A 9,173-nucleotide genomic window follows, 5' to 3' on the forward strand; every position below is an offset into this window, starting at 1 on the left:
TGCCTCTAACAACTATCTCCAGCAGTGAAGAGAAGATTCCCTGTGGGTAGATGAAGTTTACACTCAGGAGTTAAGAACAGTAATTAAAACTCTGTAAGTATACTCATTAATTTTCGGTTTCTGACCTGAGGAAACATGCTGCCAATAATGACTAAACTAATACTACTTCAGTTACCTCTCTGTTTTCTCTCTTCTGAAGAGATTAGGGCACTAAAGATGTGCTAAGCCAGCTTTCCTTGTACTGTTTATTGTCCTTTTTGCTGTCTTGGTTCTTTTCATTTTTAATTATGAAAGTAGAACTCCTTCCAGCTAAGGGTCTGTGAACCTGGGGAGAGAGTGGGGATGCTGCAGGTCCCCTCTGCTCGATCTACAAAGGAAAACAAATTTGTGGGTGCAACACAGTGATGTCCCTATGTGAAATTTCTAAAATGGTCTACTCCTCCTCCAAAACCTTCTAGGGGCTCTCAGGCAGAAAAGGGACTGTGAACTCTAGCTCAAGAGTAAGGCTTTTTTCACAGAGCTCTCAGCTCCTTTCTGTGTGCTTATTTATACAATCTCCCTTATCTTTTCTTGTGTGCCTTGCCATTTCCTTAAGCTCACATCTCTGCTTCTTGACCTATTCAACTTCTTTCTTTCATGACGTCAGTGCATTTTCACAACCTCCTTCAGCCTGTCCTAGAGCAAAGCCCAAGTTTTCTCCTGCACACTTTCCGGGTGATTTCCTGTGTGCGTGCGTGTGTCCTGTTTTGGTTTCAAAAAGGAAAGGACATCTGTGACATGGATGGTTTTAATAGTTCGTGTACACGCACTGGGAAGCAGGGCTCAGAACCCCCACTGAAGGACCTGTGCCCCAAAGGAGACTCCTACTTTGGCTAACCCTGGGCCACCCCTCTTCTGCTGCAGTGAGTGCTACTGGATACCCACTGTGTGGATATATGTGGTGTTGTACACGTGTGAGCACATTTGTCATACATACCTAAGTCTCAAGTATGGGACAGCAAAAGCTCTGAGCTATCCCTCACCTTGCAGCACCTGCATCTCAGGAATCCATGGAGTGCCAGTGCCTCGCTCCAGGCTGGTGCAGCAGACCAGGAGCGATGCTATGGCTCTGTGCTGCATCTGAGGTGTCTGAAAATGCTGCATCCCGTGTCTGTCCAGTGACCACAGATGCATATGTACCTTTTACATGATCCTGACAGACTGGTTGCCCACTCCCAGGCACTTGGGCTGATGCGTGAAGAACTGATGCTCTGGAGTGAGGCTTGGTTCATGAGGCATTTGGGGGAGCCAGGACAAACACTAGGCATTTTATAGACATGCTTTATTGTTATTTAAATCTGAAAGCATGCACACATCTTAATTTTAATTATTTAAATCCATCTAGAGAGACAGCAGGATTTTGACTTCTCACCTTATACCATGTGCTTCATAGTGCATGGTAAATTCTTGACTGTCCATCCAGATGGCATGCAACTCCCATCCCCCAGACAAAGTCCAGCAGCATTAATATTTTAGTACTTAATTTTTCTTTTAGCAATTTAGGTCTGCTGTACAAACTGCTTGCTTTGATCACTTGGAAAAAAATACTGATAAAATAAATTAAAGGAGAAGTCTTGACTTAAGTTTAAAAACAACTTCCTTCTCATTAGGCTTTCCACAGGAACCATGTATCATATTTATTTAAGCGTCGAAGAAAATATTTAGCCTATCCACAAAGGTTAAATAATCAGCTGATAAGATTTGTAGCTAAAGTATGTTTAAATGTTCTCATTAAACATAGTATGTGTTAGGTAATTTTTCAAAAGCTCTGCTGCTACATGTAAACCATTAGGAAGTGGAAAGGAAAAAGTCAAAAGGAACGAAAGCATTCCTTGTGAACAAATACAGTTGTGCATTGTATAGACTGCAGCTAGTGAGAGTCAAAAAGTCAGAATAACAAGACCCAGAAGAAGGCTATAATGATACAATTTATTCTTCAGCAGAAACCAAGAGAACTAACCCCTGCATTTTGCTCTAAAAAAAGGACTACATGTTTTGGCTCACCTTGTAATTTATGCCTATAATAATTGGAGAGGGATGGTTGAATGTAACTTATAAAAAGCTCAAAGCCTGTGGAAACAAACATTTCTTGCTGAGCTGAATTTACTTTCCAGCTCTGTCAGAGAAAGTATTTTTTTGTCTGATTGGTTTTACTGTTACAGAGAACTATTCCATACTAGGTTTGGGTAAAAGTAAAAAGTTATTTTTGTTTTATAAATAAAAGATGACCTTTTAGAAACTGACTGTTTGGAGTTTGCTTTCTATAATATTCTTTTCCTGATTTGAGGTTCCACTTTAAATAGAAGCCAAAAATGTCAATTACTTTAGCTGAAAGCATGGGACAAAAAAAGATGTCTTTTTGCTTAAGCAACCCTTTTCCTTTGAAGACTCCCAGCGAGGTCTTTGTGATGATGTGAATGACATCTCTGGGCAAACAAATGAGAGAGTGAAAAGAGATTTTTTTATAGACACTGCAAACTTGAGAACTAGGATCATAAGAGGGAGCAGAAGACATCTGGAGGGGTCTGTATTAAAGATTAGATTCTGCTGCTTTTCTTCACAAATGGTCTTGCTCTTTGGGTGATCCTGCTTATTCCTTTAGGACTATGCCAGATGGTGATTTTTCTACTTTGGGGTAGATATGAGAGAGGAACAACCTCCCTCTCCTTTGGAAATACTTGAGTCTTATGCCAGAACCCTTTTTCCTTCCTCTTTTTATTTTTTTTTTTTGTTTGGCCATGCAAACAACTGTATTTATTATGTCACCAAAACCCAAACGTCCTTGATCACGTTACAGTGCACTTCTGGTCTTATGGCAAAATATACATGTGCAATAGGTTACATATGTGAGGTCTTATTGCTGGGTACACTATGTCTAAACACGTGCTGAGGAATGAAAGCAAGTTGCTTTCTCTCACCTGTGTAGAGTGCTGGGCGACACCTGCTTTTTTTTTGTTGTTGTTTGATGAATGCCTGTCTGTTAGAGGGTCAGGGTTTTTGGAAGAAAGGATGATATGGAATGGGCTGTGGCCATTCCTAGGCTACAGGCAGATGGACACCACTGGGACAAGGCTCTGCCAATAATGTCTGAAAGGAATTCATTCATCTGTCCTGAGAAAATTGTAACTCTATCCAGAATGGGATGAGACATGCAGGCAGCATGGGGTGATCATCATTGGACCTCTGCAGTGCTGTTGTGTCTGTTTTGTTCAGTGCAGGACGGAGGAGGTGCTCATGGATCACCTTTGTCCGTGAGCCTGGTGAGATAACATCATGATAGCACAGTTCAATGACCCCTTTTATTGCATGGCTGTGGAGCTGCATGTAGACTTTTTTTTTAAGAGCAAAAATATTTCTTCAACTCATGGGTTTTGTTTGTTTTTGAAAATCATTATCTATCAGCCTTGGTGACCTTTTTTTTTCAACATCGCAGCAGTGTTGTGACATTACTCAGAAAACCATTTGGAAAAGCTGGTGGGACAAGTGCTGCCTGTGCCCATGCTCTGACACAGCTGCTCCTCAAGGATTTCACCAGCACTTGTAGGCCCTCTGCAGAGAAAAAGAGTTAATGGGGAGGTTTCATAATACTTTACAGCACAGGAATCAATCATGGTAAACTGGCTGTCGTGTGAACTGCTTCCTCACCCAGCCTTTAATGACCTTCAGGCCCACTCTGAATCACAGGTCATAAATGCTTAAGTGCCCTGGCAGCTCTCGGGCATTGGAGGGCCCCCAACATACCCACGGCAGAATAACAGGGGAATACATATACACAATATGCACACACACACATAAATAAATGACACTTTAAATATGAAGTATAGATCACAGGTTTGCAAAAAAGAGGTTAGAACTGGATCGGTGACATGAAAGGGGCTATGCCCTTCTAATACTAATCTAATTGCCATGTGTCTCCTGGGAAAATGTGTTCAGCTCAATAGCTGAATGATTTGGATTTGGCTCCGCACAAAATTTTGTCTTTTCATCAGAAGATTGAAAGGTTTTTTAACCATAAACTCTGCATTTTTCAGGGCAGCCAAGCCATTAGGTTTTCAAGAGTTCAGATTTTCGTCAAAAGCTCAAACACCTCAGGAAAAAGCAGAAACATGGCAAAAAAGTTCAGTTTCTTTGAAGAAAACTTTTCACTGGTAAAAAGGCAAGACAAAAATCTCCACACAACCTTACACTATTTATAGGCTACGATATGGTGTAAGACATTTAAATGTTATTTCACTCCACTGATTGCTGTTTCATGGACGCCTACTAGAGGAAAAGAAAACTATTTAGAATTATTTTCTGTCCAAACTCTTTGGACAGACCCAGTGAGACACCTGAACACATGCTTAACATCTTGGCACGGAACTGTGACATTGACTTTAGTGGTGTAGCTCATGTGCATAGGCTTAAGTGTGTACTGGAAAACAGAGATTAGAGTGACTGAGTTCAGAATGGCAGAATGAAAAGGCCCCTGTATTTGCAGTCAAAGCTGAAGTGGAGCACACAGGTTAAAACAATACTACTAGAAAGAGTTTTGGGGTTTTTTTTAACTTATTTTTTTCACCTGGCTTGTGTGGTGACACTGTTGCCATCACTGGCCTGCATGACAAAATCAACCTCCTAAATCTGCAAAATTCCACTGTGCATTTCAGAGAAAGTGAAGTGTTAAATGAGAAATCACAGTGAATATCCCCCCCTCCCTTTCCTCCACTTTCTCCTCTGTTCCTTTTGACATCTGAGAAGACCAACCACAACTGCATACCATTTATAGATTTGCCTGATTAAAAACAGTTTTCCCTATAGGTCACATCGTGTAGAAGACACAAGGTTTTTGTCAAGAGACCCGCTACTGGCAGAAACTGTTTTGCTGCTATTGCTAGTAAGAAATTAGTAACTAGATCCATGTCCTGTTTTTTATGCCAGCTTTATAATTATACTATTTCAGTGGTAAGCCAGACATTTGGGCCAAGGGTAATTTAGAAATTCTAGATCTCTATTCAGTTTTGCTTTTTATGTTCATCTTTAGTGCAGCTATGTCTCCTTGCAACATATAATCTTCCTGCATTTTCCTCCCTTGCTATGGTTTCTGTGACCCACGGTCATAATGTAACAAATGCATTTTATTCAGCACAGCTCTGTGAAAGCATAGGAAACAATTATTGGCTTTAAACAGCCTTATTTTCTTGTTCTTTATGTCTCTGTCCTCAGATAATTATGCATAGCTTACGCTATTCTGTAGGACTGGTGGGTCAGGATTTGTCCCTTCAGTTCAGAAATGCTTTTGCTTTCCTGTAATTTCTGTCATCTCAAAAGCTCTGTGGAGCCTATTTGACTTTCTTGAATGCAGTTTTTTATAACCTATGAGACTGTGGTTGGCTGAGTTATCCTTCTGGTGTGGTAATGGTCTCTGCAGTCTTTACTCAGACTGTGATTACACAAAGTATATATTTGTCTTTTTCAGCTTATGTATGCTGTGAACCTCCTGAGCTAATGGTATCTCTGAGATGTGGTTTTTGGAGCACTAGTGTGTCCATTATGTTGTGTTTCCTTTCTACAGTGAAACATAGAGCCAAAAATACAACTTGTCCATTTCCTTCAGCACAAGATTTCCCCTTTCTGCTCTCTCTCATGTTCTTGTTCCTTTGCTTATGCTGTATGCTTTTTTTGTTTGTCTTTTTTTGTTTGGTTGTTTTTTTTTTTTTTGGTTTTGGTTTTGGTTTTTTTGTTTGTTTGTTTTTTTATGTTCTTTGAACCTCTGGAAAATAGATTCTGACAAGCCTGTGTTTCAGATGAGGGCCTTCCAAATCTCATGGATTTCAGATGAACCATTTCTTCCACTGCCTATGATGAACTGAAGACACATTCATTGCAGACCAGATTTCTTTGTAGCCTACCTGGAAGCCCCAGCTCCCATGAGCTCAAATGTGTCACCACAGCCAAACATCATAACCACTTCCCATGCTGAATAATGATTTTGTTGATGGAGCTCCCAAATAACTACCCTGAGCCTTCTCATTTTCAGCCATCTTTCTGTTTCTGTTGGGCATGATAGTGCTGGTGGAGCATGCAGAGCACTGTACAAATACTCATGGATGTATAGTATTCCAGGATGATAAGGATGAGAAAATACAAAGTCAGGTGAGGTGACTTGTGTCCCCAGCCCTCTGCAGAGAGTCATGTTTCGGGCACACAGTTCCTTGCACCATGGCTCAGTGTCAGGGCAGGCAGTGCCTTCTCCCCAGACAGATGTTTCCTATTTCAAGAGTCTCAACATGATGGCTTTTTTGATTGTCTTTTCACATCCAGACTTAATTTTTGTTCCAGATAAAACATAACTAACCATTTTCATAAGTTATTTAGTGCCACTGATGGGATCTCTCTGCATGTGGGAGCGAGTGTGCTCATGTGTGTGTTTGGGTGTGTAACTGTAGGATTTGTATCAGGAGTGTGCTTGGCACATGGGCATGGAATAAGTCTTGAAGTAATTTTCACCACAGGAATTGGCGAATGAATTACTTCCTCTTGTCTGTGGCTAAATGTATATGCAAAACGTATTTGACAAACCGGTCTTGAAATATACCCCCTACATGGCAGCTATTCTGTCTGCCTCTTCTTCCTCCTGTCATGCAAATGATCCCAGTATTTCCACACCTCACGACATGGGGACACATAAAGCAGAGACACCCGGGAATAAAGTCTTTAGTGATTTTCTGTTGCACCCTCTCTATCACAACCCCCAGCTGCTCCAGCTTTCCACTTCTTTCCTTTCAAGAAAAGAGGTTAATGGTTACTCATCCTTTCTGCAAATTGATCTGTTTACTGGGACTCAGTGGCATTTTCCTGTCTTCCATGTTCATCTGAGCTACCAGATAGTCACATGGTGAATCGTCTGCACAAGGGGGGCTCTACAGAGAGCTGAGCATCTGTCCCTGGACTGCACTCCCCATGAAAGGAGTTGCATTGAGACAAAAAGGAGTGGTCTCCTTGGCAGAGCTCCTGCAGAGTCCAGCCCAGGAAGGTCTGTGTTTACTAGAAATGTTTGCTCAGAAGAGATTACCACCCCAGCTCCAGGGAAGATTTTTCAAATAACCTGGGATATTGTCTCCAGACTGAACTTCTGGGGTGTTGCCCATCACCAGGTTATTGCTTCTGTTTATACATTTAATTCTTCTGGCTCCTAGCTAGTAGACAATAAAGTCTACTGTGCACTATCTGCTGCCTACAGGTTTCCATTTGCAGCATGCTCCTTTTGCTTCTAAGTACCTGGTGTCAGTATTTTGGCATGTATCCCTTCCTGAGAGGTGGGTTGGTGGAGGGGAACCAAACCACCACTTTTTCAGATATACATTGCTCAGTTTACATGAGCCTTCATATCAGCCTCAAATTATTTATTCAGGCCTCCACTTAGATTTTCAATGCCTCATTTCTTTTTCCAGAATAACTCCAGTGCTTTAGATAATAATAAGCCCCAATGCACAGAAAAGCTCTTTCTCTTTCATACAGTTAGGATGATAGTGGACAGTTTGTTTTATTTTTGCTGCAGAGAGCTGTTAACATGAGGGGTGTTCTGGCAGAGGTAAGCAGGAGGGGAATCCATCCCTTTAATTCCATGGCATTTTAGGATAAGTTTGATTTCTCAGGGGAAAAACCATTATATGCACGCTCCATAAGCATTGAGTCAATGAGAAGGCTGGAACCAGTAGAGATCTGACTCCTCCATTACAGCCTGAAATTCTTTTCTCACAGAGGAATTTCTGTGAGACACATAAGTAAAGAATATCTCTATGAACATTTTTTTTTTAATTTTTAGTGCCATTTAAGTTGTTATCATTTGGACTAGTTTCATCCCTCCAGGGTATGAACTCTGTTCTAGCATCAGACAAAGTAATAGATTGTAAGATACAAAAGCTGTGCTATGTGTGTTGGCCACAAAGCTGGGGATATAGTGTGTTCCAAGGAAACAGAACTTTCAAATTTTTTGCCACTTCTAGATAATTTGAGTAGGCTGAGTTGGGAAACTGCCTCAGCCATTGACTGATATCCAAACTCAGATGTTGTGACACAGGGAGGCTGACACTTTCAGTATGTAATTTCCCATTAGTCTTTCTTTTCTGCTGTTCTTTTTTATCCTAATTTTTACTGAACTTCCCCACCCATCACAAAATGTAAACAGAGTTAAGCATCTGATTTGACCTGAGCAGCTCTGCTCTGCCTTTTCAACTCTGGACTGACCAAACCAAATCTGCAATCTTTGGCACAGGACCACAGAGGCTGTCCGGGGTCTGAGGAGCTGCAGTAACTGCTGTCAAGTGTTTGTCCGACCTCTGCAATTTTACCCCTCCCCTTCTCATAAGGACATGTACTCTGAGATCAAAGACCCTTCAGCATTTTTATGGGAAGTCAGCTAGAGGCATGAAGGCTAATTGGGAATACCATGAAAGCTCTGGACGCTTTGTGGAGAACTGGTCATCTGCCTCTGCAAAAATGTGTCTGTCTGTGCCGATGAATCCTTCTCCCCCTCTTCAACATTTTCCAGGATCCCTGTTTAATATAGGACTGCTTTTCAACAAAACTATGATAAGGTTTCTCTGATAGCATCATTAGGCTGCAGTTTGGAAAGAGCCAAATTAGGAGAAGGGATAAGAAAGCACATCACTGCTATAAGGCACAGCTGTGTTACTGTGTCCTCCTTGCTCACCCTCTCCATGATACTTTGCAACAGGGACTGGTGGTGCTTCTTGTCCTAGGAAGGGCAGCCCTCCGCCCTGGTAGCAGGGCACCTCTCTACTGCCACCTTTGCTCCCAAGTGTGATTGAACCACAGTCATGTCCCACAGAGGTAACAGTGGGGCTACGGGGCTTGCATCCCAGGGCTAGGAAACGATAAAGTGGGCTCCTTCAAAGGAAGGGAAAGGTAAAGCAGACCATGGCCTCTCCCAGCATGGAGTTTGGCTGCTGAACTATGACATCATCATCACTCAGCTCCAGGGATGGTTTTGGTGTCTGCTTCAGGTGAACTGCAGCAGTTATAGATGGAGACATAAATCAAGGCTGCTCCAAGAACAGCTACAGAACACTGTATTCCTCCCATAATCCTCCCAGATGTCTTTCAGACCCCAGGAAACTCAATGAAAGAAT

General features: G+C 41.8%; 1 long non-coding RNA gene across 1 annotated transcript; it reads right to left on the reverse strand.

Annotated features, from left to right (window-relative positions):
- Positions 1 to 7,677: 7,677 nt before the first annotated feature.
- On the reverse strand, positions 7,678 to 8,967 carry LOC108640198. The gene is made up of 3 exons (XR_001920988.1): positions 8,735 to 8,967; positions 8,470 to 8,577; positions 7,678 to 7,790 (listed from the first exon to the last, which is right to left on the reverse strand). It is a non-coding gene; the product is annotated as an uncharacterized LOC108640198 (long non-coding RNA).
- Positions 8,968 to 9,173: the final 206 nt, after the last annotated feature.

This window comes from Manacus vitellinus, unplaced genomic scaffold (assembly GCF_001715985.3).
Source record: "Manacus vitellinus isolate BGI_N305 unplaced genomic scaffold, ASM171598v3 scaffold_3_pilon, whole genome shotgun sequence".
Taxonomy (NCBI): Eukaryota; Metazoa; Chordata; class Aves; order Passeriformes; family Pipridae; genus Manacus; species Manacus vitellinus.